This window comes from Oncorhynchus tshawytscha, linkage group LG20 (genome assembly GCF_018296145.1).
Source record: "Oncorhynchus tshawytscha isolate Ot180627B linkage group LG20, Otsh_v2.0, whole genome shotgun sequence".
Classification (NCBI taxonomy): Eukaryota; Metazoa; Chordata; class Actinopteri; order Salmoniformes; family Salmonidae; genus Oncorhynchus; species Oncorhynchus tshawytscha.
Window position 1 is genome coordinate 27511464 of NC_056448.1, and position 21712 is coordinate 27533175.

The 21712-nt window shown below is 44.3% G+C and overlaps 1 protein-coding gene across 7 annotated transcripts in view; it reads right to left on the reverse strand.

The window, feature by feature from the left end:
- Nucleotides 1–11085, reverse strand: part of tnca (tenascin Ca) — a 41122-nt gene extending 30037 nt beyond the window's left edge. For 2 of the 7 annotated variants that reach the window (XM_024382096.2, XM_024382095.2), the window contains exon 1: nucleotides 10762–11084. The gene's annotated coding sequence lies outside the window, so the exon portion shown is untranslated. Of the gene's footprint in view, nucleotides 1–10761 lie in introns of all 7 variants that reach the window. The other 5 variants (XM_024382099.2, XM_024382098.2, XM_024382094.2 and 2 more) reach the window with 4 other exon arrangements.
- Between the last annotated feature and the right edge of the window lie 10627 nt (nucleotides 11086–21712).

Below are 21712 nucleotides of genomic sequence, written 5' to 3' on the forward strand. Positions count from 1 at the left end.
TATTTTGCTACTCTCTGGTTTCAGTGGAAATAATGTCATAGCAGGCCCATGGCTCAGTCGGTAGTACACCTGTGATGGCAATTCCAGCGCTCCTTTTCCATTCCCACCCTATCTGCCTCTCAAATGTCTTTCTTCCACTGTCTTGCAATGAGTGAGGCATTTCTGCCCACCCAGTAATTGGAGGACTCATTGTTTGGGTTATGTTATAGTGGATGCTCTGTCTACTGTTTCAGCATAGTGTTTAGTATACACACATCACAAATTGACCCCATAAGTTATTTACCACATTTGTAGGTAAATGCTTCACCAGAGATTGTGAAACCAACGACCTCTGTGTCACATCTGCTCCTGCCACATCTGCTCCTGCCTGTGCTCATCCGGTGTCTCCTTGACCTGCCGCCACCCCCCCAGTGCTCTCTCCCTCTCTCTCTGTGTGTATGTGAGATTGTGTGGCCGGAGACAGGTGTGCTGGAGTCAGAGCAGATCCCCACCAGCTGCAACCTGTTCCATAATCAAGAACTCTACAAATACTCAGTCCTGCCACATCCACACTGGCAGATTGTAATCGCTGCCAGTCAGTCCATGTTTCTAGCCATTTGTTCCTGTTGTGGCTGTTTTTCCGTGCCTGATGCTGTTTTCCTCTCCGCTACAGTTCTGCCCGCTCTGACTCTGGTCCCTGTCTCCAGTTAGACTTCTTGTCTGTCCTGCTACTCTGTCCTGGATTCCCCACTCTACGCTCCCTTGGATTCCCCTCAGGACCTGCTTACCCTGTCCCCACACCTCTCGCTCCAGCCTGAGCCTCCGCACCTGGTTTCCAGCAACCCGCCCGAGCTTCCCCTGGACTGCACTCAATCTCCCCCCCCCGTTTCAATAAATGCCTTGGTTTCCTCATCCCAGTCTCCTCATCTGAGTCTGCTCTTGGGTTCACCTGTTCCGCTCCATGTGACACTCTGCATCAATATGGAGTCTGTATTTGTCAGTTTCTAACTCAAACGTGCAGTTAACCTGTTATAGGCTGATTACAAGGACCCCATTATTCCCTGGAGGCAAGGATACACTACAGAAACTTGTATTTAGGTTTAAAAAAGCTTCTGAAGTTTAATTTTCACTTAGAAATGTCAGATTTTCCCTTACCACAAATGTATCAACCCTTACAAAAAATGTCTTAATTATAATCCACATAATTCACATTTCTTGTTTTAGCAAACTGGCTCAAATTAAGATCCTACACAAGTATTGTTGGATCTAAGACTCTTGATTTACGGCCTCTGTGGATGATGAGTGGACCACATGTACGTACTTTTCTTAGTTAGCAATACCCAGAAATTCCCGAGTTTAGCAACTGACATATTTTAGATTAATTGTAACCTAAATTGCTTGCTTTTCTTGAAAGGGTTAGAAGTTTGTGTTGGCTGACCTCTTCCCTGGTGAGGGTAATATTGGTAGAAAGGGAAGTATACAGCAAATTTGTATATAGATGTGTACATGTATATATTTTTTACACCACCTTAGTGTGTATGTCACCCACCTTGCATTAAACTAACACTTTTCAAAGTGTTGATAAACTAACACTCCAAGAGTGTTGGGTCCCTAACACCATGGGTGTTGAAATTTCAGAGTTAAATTAACACTTTATAAGTGCTGCTGCTGTAACACTTTCTCCGTGTTAGGGAATCAACACCTGTGGTTTTACAGTGTTGTTTTAGTGCTGTAGGGTGTAAAGCCTTATTTGCATATTTATTTCTGAGGGTGCCTTTCGAGGGAAGTTTAGATGTACCTGTACCACCCATGACTGTTTTTGCTAGTGGTTGTGAAATAGTTCATTAATGGTTACACAGAGCATCTGCACTGAGTCTATGCATACTCACATGACTATACAGTACACACTATACATACACATACACACACACCCACACACTACACTGACACTCAAAACCCACACACGTTCATATACACTACATACGCACACACACACACGCATGCCGAAAACACACAAACACACGCATTTCATGATTAAATCTACCGCCTTTGCATTTGGAGCATGTGACAAATAAAATCTGATTTATATCATTCCTATTGGAATCGAGACAGAGTTAGGATATCCAACAACTGGAACTTTTACTCACCCGCAACCTGCAGATAGAATGACTGTCAAGGTAGTGAAGATTGATGAACGAGACTACCTAAACCATCTAAACTGGATCAACCATCTCAATAACAAGTGAAATAAGTCCAACCACTTAAAGATTGTATTAGTTTAGAAACATTTGTTATTTATCTTTGTGTAGTATAAGAAAAATGAATCAATCAATGTGCATATATATATATACATATATATATATATATATATATATATATATATATATATATATATATATATTTAACAAACTCATCTAAAAAGCAACCTGCAACAAAACATGCTGGGAAATATGGCATGATACCCCTCCCATATCATTTTTACTCAATGTTACCGGTAATTAACTCCATTCAGTTGAGTTACAACAACACCACCTGGTGTTGATTCCACTGTGATTCAAATAACACTTTGTTTATTCACCGCAGGTGGCGTCAATTTCAATCCCACTGATGTGAACCCCACTAGAATCAACACTCAGATATAACACAACACATTTGACCTCAACACCGAGATTTTAACATCTGCAAATGTGCTGTGTTATGATGAAACGGGGAAGTCCAAATTATGGGATTTCATTCATTCATGAGTTGTATCAGAAGTGTATGGTTTTGCTGTGTTTGTGTATGAAATTGAGAGCAGCAGGGAGGTTTTCCCTATCTTTAGTCCTAATCTCTTGTAGATTATGGGAGGATGAGTTAAAAAGGCAGTAAATTTAAGTGTGTGTGTGTGTGTGTGTGTGTGTGTGTGTGTGTTTTGGGTTGGAAGTGTCTGCAGAGATAAAGATAGAAATGGAATCTGTTACATCTGCTAGGAAAGAATCTCAGTGGAAGGTTTGAAGTTAACTGCAAGAGATGGTCAGAAATATTGATGGTATTCACACCTATTAAAAATCCCAGAACAAATTATAATTATTAGTTTGAGTTATATATTTTGGACACCCGGCGATTTCAGGGACACATAATTCAGATTCAGAATGGGGTTGATCAAGGACATCCCCTTTCACCATGGGACTTAGGGAGACGTTTGTTAGAAAGAAAAAATAAATAAATATCAGTGTTTTCTTTAAAACAGAATTACTGGAGCCTTATAACTCTTCTCCCATCCTGGCGTGGAACTGTGAACTTTCCCACATGGAAAACAGGGATGAGGAATGTTGGCCCTAGATCCAGGACATCTGTTTTGCCTTGTCCAAGACCAAGGCATTAACACACGAGTCATACTGTATGTCCAGACTGGGGCAGCCTTTATGCTCAGACACTTTAGCAATTAGCTAAATTCCCCCTGAAGCTTAAGACAAGCTTTCCTGCAGGTCCAGGGTTACTTATATCACAGCTGTATCACCTTTCTGAGAAATGGGCAGCCTGGCTGCTCGAGTCAGAGCATTATGGTCGGTCCCATATGGGGTGACACAGGCGGAGAGAGAAATGAAAACTGTTAAAACCCCCTAAGGTCGATTCCCGCACCATCGCGGAAATGTAATTCGTATAATTTAAAAATCCCCATGAAAATCTGTCAGTTTAAGCTAGATATATCTGTTTTTTTGCATTGCATGTGTCTCAATCCACAGCATCCACCTACAGTATGTAACACTTTCACAGTGAAAGGTGACATAGCTAGAGCAGTGTTTGTCAGACCATGAGACATACCAAAAATCAGACTTCTTACAAAATCGCCTTCAGCCTACAAACTATTATGACCCCTCTATGGAAAGATGAGACTCCTTTTTGCTCTACGACCCCCACAAGCGTCTTGGAATTCGTCTGAAGTCCGAACTGTTTGGGCTACACACTAATATGACCCCTCTGTGGAAAGATGAGACTCTCACAAACACGTACATGTCAGTTGTTTTGCTCACACAAGACTCCCCTGTAGGTCGTCAGTATCAGTTGTAAAAATACCCCCCCCACGCCCCTCCTCGGCATAGACAGGGCTTAGACTCTAGGGGGATATTATTAATTAAATACATCATTCTTCCCACACAGCAATATTTATTTATTTATTAATTAATATGCTGTTGAGTTTCTTTGTCTCAGACAGTAAATATTATTTTGTTGAGCGAATTCAAATGTGTAGTCTTGCAGCACAATCCCTTTACAAACAAAGACATAGTCCCGTAGGCACTGTAACCATGGTTGGTCTTTTGTATCTCTAACTCAACAATTCATTGATTCCATTGGAAGCTGAGAGAGCAAAGTTCTCTTCACCACTATCACTCACCACTACCACCTACACACAGACACAGTGAGTAGGATCTGGTGTCTATGGAGTCTTCAGTTCTCGCTCTGTATTTCATAACACCATATCCATGGGAACGGTTGGAGTGAAGCGCGGCAAGGTGTACCTCTTATGGAAAACAGTCTCTAAACTCTTGTCTCAGCGGCGTTAACAGCATGTCAGGACTTCCCGGTTTGTGCCAGACACAGCCGTCGATCATGCACATCTGCTTGTTTGCTCATTTCGTTTTTCCCTTGGGATTTTTTATTTTCCGTTAATGGGAACAGGAAGGGCTGATTGACCAAGCTGCTGGAACAGCTGGGGAATCTTTCCACTTAGTGGGTGAGAGTGTAGTGAGTGCAATACCTGAGGTCATGAGGTGACTTGTTGGTTCATACAAACACATACATACACAAATTCACACACATGCACAGACACATGTGATCATGCAGTTGCATGCACACACACAGATCTCTCCCTCATGTGAACCATAACCCATACACACATACACAAACACCTCATTTTCATTAGACAGCGCATCCCTCCATCTGCATACAGATGAACGTAGGTATTACTAAATGGTTGTGCCTGGTTTTGCTGTTGTAAAAAATAATTGAGATGCCAATAAGTAGTAGTAAACTCTGCCTCGCCCTGAGTTTGAGATATGGCATGCATTGCAGGGTCATATGTTTCCGATCTGATCTGTATTGTTACATTATGTTCCCAGCGCCTACTGCACAATGAAATAGAAAGTCTTCACTCCACCTCTGAATTGTATCAATTATCATTATCCACAAGATAATGCTACAAACAAGTGACAAAATAAAATATAGAAGCTCGACAGTAGTTGACAATAATTAGGATGTCATTGAATAATCACATTGCCTCATGCGTGTTGTTTAAGTAGCGTGTGGGGTTTTATGCTTGGCACGATATCGCAGCAGATTTACTACTGCTTCATTGGCAGATCCCCAAGAAAGTGAAAGCGGTGAATAAAAAAGCTGAACATTTTCACAGGCCGTTTGGAGCCATCTGCACCCCAAGTCCCACACGCAACTTGTTACACACCCCGTCTAGACGCCCCAGCAGATTTATAGTGCCAGGCCCTGATATCAAAGTCTGTATGCGCTCCTTGACACAGATCTTGCATATGTAGGCAATAACCCGTGCCCCATACATGGCCATGTGAATTCTAAGATGATCAAATAATATCAAGAATTACATCATCAGTCGATCAATCCACATGAGTATTGCAGTCATGTTTTTCCATACAGTGATGTCATTATTTTATTCAATAGGATGTGGATCGAATTCAAAATGGGTTTTCTTTACCTGAATTGTATTCACCTGAAACTACATGAAAGATAGTTTGATAGGGTACATACAGTTGGTGTAGACATGATTCCACATGAACAAAAACATTTTTGGGGTCATGTAACAGAAAGATTTACATTTATATCTGATCGGTAAAGATAACTAGAGAGAAACTGCATATTTGAGGCGTCACACTCTCTACTGAGTGGAGGTCAAAATGAGAGGGAAATACCTTCTCCAAAAGCAGGACAGGCCCTGAGGCAAAGGCCTCAAGGGGGCCACTATACCACCAGTCTCCCCCCTCCCCCTGCACACTTGCACGCCCATGACAGAGGCCTGTCCAGCCACACATCCCCCACACCAACAGAGGCCTGTCGCTTTCTCTCTGTTAATCAGCCCCATAGCAGAGGACCCATAAAGCATCTGCCCCCTCCACCTCATGACCCTGACTGGGGCCAAGTAGTAACTAACAGATGTCCCATTCAAAATTCTCCACGTGTATGAGGTGACCTCTTCTTTGAGTTTTGGGGGAAGTGTGACTCCACAGATAACAGTTTTTCTCAATGCTTGGTCATGTTACATGGTATTTAGGTTTTGTGTTAAAGGTTGACAACAATGATGATTTAAATGCCCGAAGTAGCTAACTTATTTTACTTATAGTAAGATTAGTAAGATTAGTTAAGAATACTGCCGACAACAGTTACTGTGTAAGTTGTCTCGCGTTCCGATACCTCCAAAATCACGTCGTTTTCACGCCTCCCTTGGAGGTCTGGAGAATTGTGTATTGGAAAAGCGGTTTGAATGGTCTCCCAGCAGCAATATTTTAATTGGATGTTACATTTCAAATACCCTCCCCCTACACACTTGATGAAGGGGGTGGTACATTTTATGCTCGACACTGTTTTCCGACCAGGTAGGACACATTTTGTAGAAAGTTGTTCTTTACGCTAGTTAGTTTGCGACATTGGCAATAAAAACACATGACACGCCCCCCATTACTCTCTCCCTCTCCCTCTCCCTCTGTGTGTGTGTGTGTGTGTGTGTGTGTGTGTGTGTGTGTGTGTGTGTGTGTGTGTGTGTGTGTGTGTGTGTGTGACATGACATGATGACTCCTTGCTGTCCCCAGTCCACCTGGCCATGCTGCTGCTCCAGTTTCAACTTCCACCTGACTGTGCTGCTGCTCCAGTTTCAACTGTTCTGCCTTATTATTATTCGACCATGCTGGTCATTTATGAACATTTGAACATCTTGGCCATGTTCTGTTATAATCTCCACCCGGCACAGCCAGAAGAGGACTGGCCACCCCACATAGCCTGGTTCCTCTCTAGGTTTCTTCCTAGGTTTTGGCCTTTCTAGGGAGTTTTTCCTAGCCACCGTGCTTCTACACCTGCATTGCTTGCTGTTTGGGGTTTTAGGCTGGGTTTCTGTACAGCACTTTGAGATATCAGCTGATGTACGAAGGGCTATATAAATAAATTTGATTTGATTTGATTTGATTTGATTTGTGTGTGTGTGTGTGTGTGTGTGTGTGTGTGTGTGTGTGTGTGTGATTGTGTGGGTGGGGACAGGTGTGCTGGAGTCAGAGCAGATTCCCACCAGCTGCAACCTGTTCCATAATCAAGACCTCTACAAATGGGAAAAGGTGGGAAAAAGGGCTGCCTAAGTATGATCCCCAATCAGAGACAATGATAGACAGCTGCCTCTGATTGGGAACCATTCTAGGCCAACAAAGAAAAAGAAAACATAGATATACAAAAACTAGAGTACCCACCCTAGTCACACCCTGACCTAACCAAAATATAGAGAATATACAGGGATCTCTAAGGTCAGGGCATGACAGTACCCTGGCTGTAGTAGGGGAGGGTCCGGGTGGGCATCTACCCTCGGTGGCAGCTCCGGTTCGGGACGTAGCCCCCGCTCCCTACGCTGATCCCTCTGCTTCTGTGGAACCGGACCGTGGATCGTCGCCGGAGACTCCAGACCGTGAATCGTTGCCGTAGGAACCGGACCGTGGATCATCGCCGTAGGCTCTGAACTGGGAACCACCGCTGGAGGCTTCGGACTGCAGATCATCGCTAGAGGCTCCGGACTTGGAACGCCCGCCAGAGGCTCTGGAGTGCAGCTCGTCGCCGAAGACTCTGGACTGCGGCTCGTCGCCGGAGGATCCGGAATGCGGACCATCGCCACAGGCTCCGGATTGGGGACCGTCCCTGCAGGCTCCTTGCCATAGATCATCGTAATAGGCTCCGGGCCATGGATCGTTACTGGAGGCTTCGTGCCATGGATTACCACTACAGGCTTCGTGCCATGGATTATCACTAGAGGCTCCGGGACACGGATTATCACTGGAGGCTCCGTGCCATGGATCATCACTAGAGGCTCCGGGACACGGATTATCACTGGAGGCTCCGTGCCATGGATCATCACTACAGGCTCCGAGCCATGGATCATCACCGGAGGTTTCGTGAAATGGATTATCACTACAGGCTCCGGGCCATGGATCATCACTGGAGGTTTCAGACCATGGATCATCTAACTCCTCATATCGTTGCCGTTCCGCTTTCGCTGCCTCTATCTTCTCCTTTGGACGGCGATACTCCCCGGCCCTTGTCCAGGGTCCTGCTCCCTCCAGGATTTCCTCCCAGGTCCAGTCCTCCTGACCACGCTGCTTGGTCCGTTGGTGGTGGGTTCTTCTGTATCGTCCGTCGTTAAATGAAGACCAAGGTGCAGCGTCGTAGGCGTACATTTTCTTTAATTATAAATGTTCCACCAATAAACAATAAACAATTCAACGAACGTAAAGGTAGGAGTGCAACATATGCAACACAAAAAGACAAGATCCCACAACTGAAGGTGGGAAAAAGGGCTGCCTAAGTATGATCCCCAATCAGAGACAACGATAGACAGCTGTCTCTGATTGGGAACCATACTGGGCCAACAAAGAAAAAGAAAACATAGATATATAAATACTAGAGTACCCACCCTAGTCACACCGTGATCTAACCAAAATATAGAGAATAAACAGGGATCTCTAAGGTCAGGGCGTGACACCTTTTAAATAAAAGCAAAATACGATTTTAATATCTGAGACTGACATCATGCCATATAATACATATTTGCAATGATAAACTTTGTGGATAAACTTTGTGTACTGTATGCGCCACATAAAATGGTCTTTATCAGTTAATTCATTGTCAAGGAAAACTAACTACACTTAGGAAAAAGGGTTCCAAAAGGGTTCTTCAACTGTCCCCATAGGAGAACCCTTTTGGGTTCCATGTAGAACCCTATGTGGAGTTTTACATGGAACCAGAAAGGGTACTACCTGGAACTAAAAAGGGTTCTTTAAAGGGTTTCCCTATGGGGACAGCCGAAGAACCCTTTTAGGTTGTAGATAGCACCTTTTTTTTCAATAGGGGGGGAATGTAAATGAATTAGGCTACAATTGTCCATATGATCAACTGAAAATATTACAAATGTGAGCCTGTAGGATGTGTGCAACAGTGTCTTTGACCTATATGATAAGTCTATGAAGAGTGTAATGATTAACACTGGGTTAATAAACAAACAAACAAAAGTTCACCTGTAGCTCACACACTGTTGCACCTACGACCCTAATCTAGTGAGCACTTCCGCCCAAGCAAGGCATTGGTTTGACGTGTTGTGAGGCGTCACTGATTTACACCGGGTTCCCAACACTTTTTTAGCTGACTTTGTGCCATGGACTTCCCCAGGCTTCCTGTTTAGAGAAACCTGGTTCTCCACTAGGCTACTGTATAAATTACACACAGGCTTAAAGCACTGTCCATCAGGACCATAGAGTGCAAACCTTAAGAAAATCAACCACTCACACAGCATGCGGTGAGATTCCAATTAAGCAGAGCAAATGGATTTAGAAATAAATGGACATGCAGTGTGCCTGTTTTATCTCATGACTCACACTGGAAAAAGGCTGCATCAACGGCTGCTGCTCCTGCTGTGTAATCTCCTTAATAGAAAACTCATATAAAACAAGACCATAATTGCATCGCCCACAGACAAACGATTATTCACCAGACCGCAAAAGACTTCCAGAAACCTGGGGGGGACACTTCCTGAATAACCCACACACACACATTTCTGCATGTCTCACACACAGACATACACACACACACCACCTTTCACAGACATAAGAATGCACATATACACAGACACACACACACTTTCCTATTTTCTAAAGCACACTGTCCAGTCAGTTCACTGATCTAGAGTCTGGAAAAATTGGAAAAATATTTTTGGCTCTATGCCATTCTTACATCATACATGGGCTCTAAGCCCTGTAGCCCCAGGTGACCAAAGAGGTGGATGACTCCTCCACATGTTCTATCACTCATCAGTTATTCAACCCAGCTAATGCTCTCCTTGCTCTGTCTGTCTCCCAATCCTCCTTCTCTATCACACAGACCCAGCCTTGGGTCAAACTGGCCAACCCAGAAGTTTCAGCATGCATGAAGTATGTTAATATTCGTTCCCTATAAACCATAATTGGTTCCCTTTAGCGACTCAGCAAAGCTGAGCAATGAGAGCCATCTGTTGCTAAATAAAGAACGAAGCCTGGCAGAGGGAGAACAATGAAGCCACAGTTGTTGGATAAGTATTATGACAGTCTGGTATTCTGATTGAGTTCATCCTGCTTCTTTCCCATTTATTTCAAATGTACATTGGCTTCGTAGAAGTCATTCATTCATTTGGTATGATAAACGTATTATTCCACATTCTCTTATTCATATTTCATAAACACTTTATTCAATTACCTGGATGTCAAATTGAATTGAGTGTGCTTTGAAGGGTTTGACATTAATAACCAAAATGTTTACAATAAAAAAATATCTAATCTCCAAAATGATCAGGAACAACTAAACACAATAAATGTAAGTGTCACAAGGATCACGTCATCAATAATCTCAATTAACTGTCAAGAAGGCTGAAAAAATCTCAACATTTCCAATTTATAAATATGGACACAGTAATTAATTATCTAAATAACAGCAACAACTCATTCAAAGATCCAAGATCAGTTTCATCCAGGTAAAAATAAATGAATCTCTCATTCTTACCTTTAGCAGACCAGACAGTTTAGAGCTACGCCACCACAGCCTTCAGCACCAGCTCACACAAATTGCCTCGTTGGAACCCAGCACATTAAATAAAGGGGAATGAAAGGATGTCCACTTTGAAGACTGTTCCGGAACCTCTCTCCTTGTGCTCGAACCTGATGACACTTCTGTTCCGAAAAGCCCCTCTGCCACTGATAGCTCAGGCGCCTGCTCTCCTCACCTAGACCCTACAGAGGATCCGAGCTAGAGAGAGAGTGGGAAAGAAAGAGAGAGGAGGATAAAAGGCCTTTTAAACTGAGAGAGAAGCATTCTGGTCAGACCCCCATTCCTCAACTACAGCCCTTAAATAGCTGTCCCTTTCCATCCCTCCTCTCCTTTCTCTCCCCCTCCCTCCCTCTTTCTTACTGTTGGAGTTAGCTGGGCTGCTGTATTGAAGTGGTATGTTGTTGTTCTTACTGGCAACCGGTGGTGGAAAAAGTACCCAATATTCATACTTGTGTAAAAGTAAAGTTATGTTAATAGAAAATGACTCAAGTAAAAGTGAAAGTCACCCAGTAAAATACTACTTAAGTAAAAGTATAAAATTATTTGGTTTTAAATATACATAAGTATCAAAAGTAAATGTAATTGCTAAAATATAGTTAAGTATCAAAAGTACACTCCAACACTCAGACATAATTTACAAACAAAGAATTTGTGTTTAGTGAGTCTGCCAGATGAGATGTGGTAGGGATGACCAGGGATTTTCTCTTGATAGGTGTGTGAATTGGACCAGTTTTGTGTCCTGCTAAGCATTCCTAATATAACGAGTACCCTTGGGCATCAGTGAAAATGTATGGAGTAAAAATTACATTATTGTATTTAGGAATGTAGTTGGAGTAAAAGTAAAAGTAGTCAAAAATATGAATAGATAAGTAAAGTACAGATACCCAAAAAACTACTTAAGTAGTACTTTAAAGTATTTTTACTTAAGTACTTTACATGACTGCTGGCAATTCATGACAAAGAGTGAAAGAGAGGGAGAGAGTGACTGTATGTGAGAGAGAAAATTAGAGGGAGAAGACAGAGGATAGAAAAAAAATAGGGAGAACAGTCACAGTAAAGCAGTAGAGTGGTACTGAATGAGCCAAGTTAATCCAAATGAAACCTGGTATCAAACACATAAGGGGCTAAAAGAATCAGCTCTCACGTGTCTGATTAAAGTCAAATACACAAAGCAACACATCTATGAATGCATGATGGACTTCCATTCAATAGGTTGAGACTCCCGTAGCGAGTCCCTACACATGACCCACCAACTGCCCCAAAACAGGGCATTCAATGGTGCCATGGCAACTGTTGCCCATTCGCTACTGACCACAGGTCTCGACTATAGCCCTGTGATAACTAAGTCCCTTCAGTCATCTGTTGCCCATCTTAATCCAGGTTCCCCAAACAAAATAGACTTGGAGTGAGATAGCCAGCCTCCCTGCCATCCATCACTCTCCTTATCTCCCTACACAGACAAATCCTTCGACACAAAGACAGACAGAGGGACAGAGAGACCGAGAGAGGGAGAGACACACCCACATGCATGCACATGTATTCACACACACACATCAGGCGGCAGACAAAGCTGATTCTCCCACTGATAATACACACACAGCTCATCTTCTCCATCCACAACCTCTGTTAAACAGTAAAGTACTGGGTGGCTGCAGTCAGCTGAAGGGACATTCGTCAAAGTTGCATTTAGCTTACTAGATAAGAGTTAATGAACTTCAAAGTTGAAATAATGCAGAAATGCTGCAGGATGGCTAGATACCTGGTTCTGGGTATATTCCCCACCACATTTCAGGTCATTATTTGGGAGTATTGAGTTGCATTTTCATTCAAGACAACTGTATATGACTCATTCCATTTATGCACGTCCCAAATAATGACAAAAGCATATGGTGAGTAGCTGCCACTTATAAAATAACCCAAATCTATCAGTGGACAAAATGATGGGGGATTTTCTCCCCTCGTCATCTCTTGTCCTGACCGATGAGTTTTATCTCTGACAGAGATACACTTTCATTAGTTTAACAGATGCCGTGAGGCTGAAAAAGACAGGAAACAGACACATTTTTTGCCGTTGTGTCGAAGCATCGGGGAATGGGGGAAAAGCAGACTTTATGGGAACATGACTGGTGTTTTGTGTCGGTGATTTGAGCTGTAAAATACAACCCCGCAAACTCCATATAAAAGTCCACATCCGATGGACACAGTTAGTAGGCATGTAAATGCTGATGAGATCACATGCCATAAGGACAGTATAGTATTTTAACTGTAGACTTGCCTTACGGGGGGTCACCTTTGTTAATTTACACCATATGTTTATGAAGTCTTCAGAAGGGAGGCAGAAGGAAAAAGGAGGATGAAATACTTTTACTTTTACATTGAAGGGACACCTCTCATCATTATCCACTCTTATAGGTCTATACTGTAATTATAATTATGGCTATTTTCTGCTCTTGAACAGTAATGGTGAATGTACAATGATTAACTTTTTTATATGGTTAAAAACAGCTGTCTCAAATTGACATGCTTGTTGACAGAGGGTTCCAAACAAATGCTACCCCTGGTTCTGGTCTCTACCACCTGTTTGTAATCGCTTCACTGGTCTCAATTACGCAATTACAGCTCAACTGAGCGCATATCACCTAAACAGACTAACTGTGCTCTGCGTGGAAGCCAAGCCAAGCGCAAATGCCCCATTGATTTCCAAGAGGAGCCAAATTCAACACTTTGTTTTATATTGAACACTTCCTCTCCATCATTAATATAACATAGCTGGGAGCGGAACACATCCCTGGAGATATCCTTCCTGTTTCTTGTTGAAAATATATTTCCTAACTGATTGATTTTTCCCTCAGTTTCCCTCAGGTTCATCTGATGATCGTATTACCCAAAAAGATTGCGATTCAGCTATTTAATCAAGAACACCTTGTAGGTCGTAAATGCTGTTGTAATTGATTATGACATAGCCTGAACAAGTACTACTTGGCCCCTCAACCTGCTAATGATAACTGACTGATGCACAGACAGAAAAAAGCACATCTTCATAGGTCTCTAATATCCATTGTCATAAACTTGGATTCTCTATTTAGATATTATACAGTTTATGCCATTTAGCACATGCTTTTATCCAAAATGACTTAGTCATGCGTGCATACATTTTACATACAGGTGGTCCCAGGAATTGAACCCAATACGCTGGCACTGCAAGTGCCATGCTCTACCAACTGAGATACAAGGGACTATATGAAGACAGGTTGACGTTATTTCCAAAGACACAGACCGAAGCTTATTAATTACTTAAAAATCATACAATGTGATTTTCTGGATTTTGTTTTAGATTCTGTCTCTCACAGTTAAAGTGTACCTATGATAAAAAATTACAGACCTCTACATGCTTTGTAAGTAGGAAAACCTGCAAAATCGGCAGTGTATCAAATACTTGTTCTCCCCACTGTATATATACTCATTGAATTAAGTCAGTTCTCAGTGAACTCATACTGTACCTATAGAGTTCAATTTCTAATTGAGGCATTACAAAGAAAACCTTATCAAGTAGACATGAATCGGTTCTTGTGATTTATATACCATTCAAATGATCCCAAATGCACCACTATGTTTCGCACAACTTCCTACACACTGTAGAGGGCATGACAATAGAGAGAGGTCATCAATTATCTTTAACACCGATCCAAGTCCTACCATCCACATAAGGAATAGGTCATATGAGTAATGTTGTAGCAAACAAGACTTCCAACATGTCACTTCCTGCTCATCACAAACAGTTATGCTAGTTAGTGCAGTCTGTTGACAAATGTAAACATTTACACACATACTCGTGCTCAAAGTTTTATCTTAACCCTAAAACATATACACTAGGCATTCATGTACTGTAAACACACACTATAACATTAGCCATTTTTAAGTGCTACCATTAACTCAGACTTCTCTCTCAAAAATAAAAGTATTTCAAGTCTTTGGGGATGACTTCATCCTCAGTCATTTAATGGATCTTCCATAAACACACTGTCACTATGTAAACACAAACAGAGTTAAATCAGACACATTGCTTCTCTCTGCTCCCAACGACCCTCTTCTCTGGAAGTGGAGTCATTGGATTGTGTATCTAAACACAATCACAACAATGGAAACGGAAGCTTAACCCAAGACCACAGAGGACGCGGACACATTTAATCTTAGTTTTGCTCAATACCAACTCTAGAAAAACACAGGGGCATGGGGCTCACGACGTTCTTTTCTTTTGTGTCCATCCAGGATCTGTCTGTACTTATTGTAGCTCGCATTCCAGAAGAGGTGATCATTTGACATTGGGCCATTATAAATATTTACATATCATAAACAAACACTAATGAATGGCTCGTGAAGTCACATAAATTATATCTCCCTTGGCTGCCTGAGCAAAATGAGGAGACAGTCTGTTGGAGTGCACTAGAGAGGGGGACAGTCCCTGTAGACATGGGACGTTTATTCGGTGGTGAGGTGAGAGGGTTACCCTGTTGTCTCTTTTTATTGAACGGAGGTGAAGGCTTCACATGTGTTTGACACGTATACCGTGACCTCTCTGAAGGGTAACGTGTCTTGTTTGTATGTAAGCCACCTCCAACGTGCAAGTCATCACTATAGGTGATGTAACCAAAAGGTTGACTTCACAACAGTCAGGACCCTCGTAGTATGTCACCAAGCACTTGATAAGTTGATGTGTAAGTGTTGGGCTAAAACAAAAATGTGCACACTGTGGGGGTCCCTCAAAAATGGATTTAGAACACATGATGTATACTGTATAAAGTAAAGGTGTGATACAAGGGCCTACTGTAGGACAAAAGGTTGAAACAGGCTAGTGCCCAGACACATTCACAAGCTAAATCTGCCAAACAGATGGCAAGACTGTTATAAACAAATCAAAAGTCTCTTTTAAACAACACAGGTGTTCTTGTGTCTGAGTCATAAGTAAACCTTACAGATACAGTACATCCTGCTGAAGTCAAACATGGATGTCCATTCAAGATGCAGGGCCTAACAACTCCCTGTCACAGTCAAAAGGAGACTTGAGCTGGATTAGCGGGTAGATCATGGTATTAGAGAGGACAAGGGAGTTAGGAGAGGGATGTACACCTTCAGGTATTTGGTTATGGTTTACATTAAATTGCACAGATACAGTGGGAAGAAAAAGTTTGTGAACCCTTTAGAATTACCTGGATTACTGCATAAATTGGTCATAAAATGTTATCTGATCTTCATCTAAGTCACAACAATAGACAAAAACAGTCTGCTTAAACTAATAACACACAAACAATTATAATTGTTCATGTCTTTATTGAACACACCGTGTAAACATTCACAGTGCAGGTTGGAAAAAGTATGTGAACCCTTGGATTTAATAACAGGTTGACCCTCGTTTAGCACGGTGTCCCCAGTGCGGGTGCATAGCCTGGTGCGGTACATTCCAGCTCCGCGTATCGGCCGGGCAAGAGTGGGCATCGAGCCAAGTGCCATCGAGCCAACGTTTTCTGTAGTTGCGGATCAGACCTGCACAATGGTCAAGAGGAATTTTGACCATTCCTCTTTACGAAACTATTTCAGTTCCACAATATTCGTAGGATGTCTGGTGTGAACTGATCTCTTGAGGTCATGCCACAGCATCTCATTCGGGTTGAAGGCAGGACTGACTGGGCCACTCTAGAAGACGCATTTTCTTCTGTTCAAGCCATTCTGTTGTTGATTTACTTCTGTCTGTCTGTCTTTATTTATTTATTTTATTTAACCTTTATTAAACTAGGCAAGTCAGTTAAGAACAAATTCTTATTTTGTAATTTTCTTGAGTCGAAGGAGTGGCGGACCAAAACGCAGCGTGGTTATTTTTCATGGTTCTTTAATAAATAAACTATGCATGAATAGACTAACAAAACAAGAAATGTGAAAAACCAAAACAGCCCTATCTGGTGCAAACACAGAGACAGGAACAATCACCCACAAAACCCAACACCAAACAGGCTACCTAAATATGGTTCCCAATCAGAGACAATGACTAACACATGCCTCTGAGTGAGAACCATATCAGGCCAAACATAGAAATAGACAAACTAGACATGTAACATAGAATGCCCACTCAGATCACACCCTGACCAAACAAAACATAGAAACATACAAAGCAAACTCTGGTCAGGGTGTGACAGTACCCCCCCCCACCCCCCACCCCCAAGGTGCGGACTCCGGCCGCAAAACCTGAACCTATTGGGGAGGGTCTGGGTGGGCATCTGTCCGCGGTGGCGGCTCTGGTGCTGGACGTGGCCCCCACTTCACCATAGTCTTAGTCCGCCCCATTGTCCGCTTCCGTGGCCTCCTAACCACGGCGACCCTTCTAAATGATCCCACTGGACTGAGGGGCAGCTCGGGACAGAGGGGCAGCTCGGGACAGAGGGCGAAAGCTCTGGACAGAGGGGCGGAAGCTCTGGATAGAGGGGCAGGGGTTTTGGACAGAGGGGCAGCGGCTCTGGACAGAGGGGCAGGGGCTCTGGGCTGAGTTGCTCTGGCGCCTCTGGGCTGAGGGGCTCTGGTGCCTCTGGGCTGAGGGGCTCTGGCACCTCTGGGCTGACTGGCGGCACTGGCGGATCCTGGCTGACTGGCGGCACTGGTGGCTCCTGGCTGACTGGCGGCACTGGCGGCTCCTGGCTGACTGGCGGCACTGGCGGCTCCTGACTGACTGGCGACACTGGCGGCTCCTTGCAGACTGGCGGCACTGGCGGCTCCTTGCAGACTGGCGGCACTGGCGGCTCCTTGCAGACTGGCGGCACTGGCGGCGCTGGGCAGACTGGCGGCACTGGCGGCGCTGGGCAGATGGGTGGCTCAGGTGGCACTGGGCAGACGGGTAGCTCAGATGGCGCTGGGCAGACTGGCGGCACTGACGGCCCTGGGCAGACGGGTGGCTCAGGCGGCGCTGGGCAGACGGGTGGCTCAGGCGGCGCTGGGCAGACGGGTAGCTCAGATGGCGCTGGGCAGACGGGAAGCTCCGGCAACGCTGGAGAGGAAGGCTCTGGCAGCGCTGGACTGAGGAGCTCTGGCGCCTCTGGAATGAGGGGCTCTGGCGCCTCTGGACTGAGGGGTGGGAGCTCTGGCAGCGCCGAACAGGCGGGAGACTCCGGCTGCGCTGGAGCGGAGGAAGGCTCTAGCAGCGCTGGACAGGCGGGAGCACCTGTAAGGATGAGACGGAGAGACAGCCTGGTGCGGGGGGCTGCCACCGGAGGGCTGGTGCGTGGAGGTGGTACCGGATAGACCGGACTGTGCAGGCGCACTGGAGCTCTAGAGCACCGAGCCTGCCCAACCTTACCCGGTTGAATGGTCCCGGTCGCCCTGCCAGTGCGGCGAGGTGGAATAGCCCGCACTGGGCTATGCAGGCGAACCGGGGACACCGTGCGCAAGGCTGGTGCCATGTAAGCCGGCCCAAGGATACGCACTGGAGACCAGATGCGTAGAGCCGGCTTCATGGCACTTGGCTCGATGCCCACTCTTGCCCGGCCGATACGCGGAGCTGGAATGTACCGCACCAGGCTATGCACCCGCACTGGGGACACCGTGCACTCCAAAGCATAACACGGTGCCTGCCCGTTCTCTCTAGCCCTCCGGTAAGCACAGGAAGTTGGCTCAGGTCTCCTACCTGGCTTCACCATCCTTCCTGTGTGCCCCCCTCCAAGAAATTTTTGGGGCTACCTCTCGGGCTTCCTTGCCAGCCGTGTTCCCTCATATCGCCGGCTCCTCTCTCCGGCTGCCTCTGCTCTCCTAGCTGCCTCCACCTGTTCCATATTTATGCTGCAGTAGTTAATGTGTCGGGGGGCTAGGGTCAGTTTGTTATATCTGGAGTACCTCTCCTGTCCTATTCGGTGTCCTGTGTGAATCTAAGTGTGCGTTCTCTAATTCTCTCTTTCTCTCTCTCTCTCTCTCTCTCGGAGGACCTGAGCCCTAGGACCATGCCCCAGGACTACCTGACATGATGACTCCTTGCTGTCCCCAGTCCACCTGGCCGTGCTGCTGCTCCAGTTTCAAATGTTCTGCCTTATTATTATTTGACCATGCTGGTCATTTATGAACATTTGAACATCTTGGCCATGTTATGTTATAATCTCCACCCGGCACAGCCAGAAGAGGACTGGCCACCCCACATAGCCTGGTTCCTCTCTAGGTTTCTTTCTAGGTTTTGGCCTTTCTAGGGAGTTTTTCCTAGCCACCGTGCTTCTACACCTGCATTGCTTGCTGTTTGGGGTTTTAGGCTGGGTTTCTATACAGCACTTTGAGATATCAGCTGATGTACGAAGGGCTATATAAATAAATTTGATTTGATTTGATTTGATTTGATTCCCATGGAAGGCGATCCTTTCCCGCCAGGATCTCCTCCCATGTGTAGCAACCCTTGCCATCCAATACATCGTCCCATGTCCATTCCTCTTTGCGCCTCGGTTTTCTTGAGTCGAAGGAGAGGCGGACCAAAACGCAGCGTGGTTATTTTTCATGGTTCTTTAATAAAGAAACTATGCATGAATAGACTAACAAAACAAGAAATGTGAAAAAAACAAAACAGCCCTATCTGGTGCAAACACAGAGACAGGAACAATCACCCACAAAACCCAACACCAAACAGGCTACCTAAATATGGTTCCCAATCAGAGACAATGACTAACACCTGCCTCTGATTGAGAACCATATCAGGCCAAACATAGAAATAGACAAACTAGACATGTAACATATAATGCCCACTCAGATCACACCCTGACCAAACAAAACATAGAAACATACAAAGCAAACTATGGTCAGGGTGTGACATAGTTACAATGACGGCCTACCAAAAGGCAAAAGACCTCCTGCGGGGATGGGGGCTGGCATTAAAAATAAATAAATAACATATAAATTTAGGACAAAACACACATCACGAGAAGAGAGACACTACATGAAGAGAGACCTAAGACAACAACATAGCAAGACAGCAACACATGACAACACAGCATGGTAGCAACACAACATGACAACAACATGGTAGCAAAACAACATGGTACCAGCACAAAACATGATACAAACATTATTGGGCATAGACAACAGCACAAAGGGAAAGAAGGTAGAAACAACAATACATCACACAAAGCAGCCACAGCTGTCAGTAAGAGTGTCCATGATTGTGTCTTTGAATGAAGAGATTGAGATAAAACTGTCCAGTTTGAGTGTTTGTTGCTGCTCGTTCCAGTCGCTAGCTGCAGCGAACTGAAAAGACAAGTGACAAAGGGATGTGTGTGCTTTGGGGACCTTTAACAGAATGTGACTGGCAGAATGGGTGTTGTATGTGGAGGATGAGGGCTGCAGAAGATATCTCAGATAAGGGGCATAAGAGGGTTTTATTAATAAGCATCAACCAGTGGGTCTTGCGACGGGTATACAGAGATGACCAGTTTACAGAGGAGTATAGAGTGCAGTGATGTGTCCTATAAGGAGCATTGGTGGCAAATCTGATGGCCGAATGGTAAAGAACATCTAGCTGCTCGAGAGCACCCTTACCTGTTGATCTATAAATTATGTCTCCGTAATCTAGCATGGGTAGGATGGTTACCTGAATCAGGGTTAGGTTGGCAGCTGGGGTGAAAGAGGAGCTATTACAATAGAGGAAACCAAGTCTAGATTTAACTTTAGCCTGCAGCTTTGATATGTGCTGAGAGAAGGACAGTGTCTAGCCATACTCCCAAGTACTATGATGTGACTACCTCAAGCTCTAAACCCTCAGAGGTAGTGATCACACCTGTGGGGAGAGGGACATTTTCTTACCAAACCATATGACCTTTGTTATGGAGCTGTTCAGAACAAGGTTAAGGGTAGAGAAAGCTTGTTGGACACTAAGAAAGCATTGTTGTAGAGGATTTAACACAAAATCTGGGGAAGGGCCAGCTGAGTGTAAGACTGTGTCATCTGCATATAAATGGATGAGAGAGCTTCCTACTGCCTGAGCTATGTTGTTGATGTAAATTAAAAAGAGTGTGGTGCCTAGGAATGAGCCTTGGGGTACTCCCTTGGTGACAGGCAGTGGCTGAGACAGCAGATTTTCTGACTTTATACACTGCACTCTTTGAGAGAGGAAGTTAGCAAACCAGGCCAAAGACCCCTCGGAGACACCAATACTCCTTAGCCGGCCCACAAGAATGGAATGGTCTACCGTATCAAAAGCTTTGGCCAAGTCAATAAAAATAGCAGCACAACATTGCTTAGAATCAAGGGCAATAGTGACATCATTGAGGACCTTTAAGGTTGCAGAGACACATCCATTACCTGAGCTGAAACCAGATTGCATACTATAGACATCAAGAAAGACAGTCAGTTGATTATTGACAAGTTTTTCCAAAATGTTTGATAAACAGGGCAAAATAGAAATAGGCCTATAACAGTTAGGATCAGCTTGATCTCCCCTTTAAAAAAAGGATGAACCATGGCTGCCTTCCAATCCATGGGATCCTCCCTAGAAAGGAGAGACAGGTTCAAAAGGTTGGAGATAGGCTTGGCAATGATAGGAGCAGCAATCTTTAAAAAGAAAGGGTCTAAAACCATCTCACCCAGATGTTTTTTTACGGTTAAGTTTCAGGAGCTCCTTCAGCACCTCGGACTCATTGACTGCCTGCAGGGAGAAACTTTGAGGCGGGGCAGGGGAAAAGAGGGAGAAGCATTGGGGATAGTCGCATTAGACGGGGTGGGAGATGAGGAAATGTTGGACGGGCAAGGAGGCATGGCTGAGTCAAATAGGAATCCTGACTTAATGAAGTGGTGATTAAAGAGCTCAGCTATGTGCTTCTTGTCAGTAACAACCACATCATCAACATTTAGGGACATTGGCAGCTATGAGGAGGACGGTTTATTCTCCAAGTCTTGA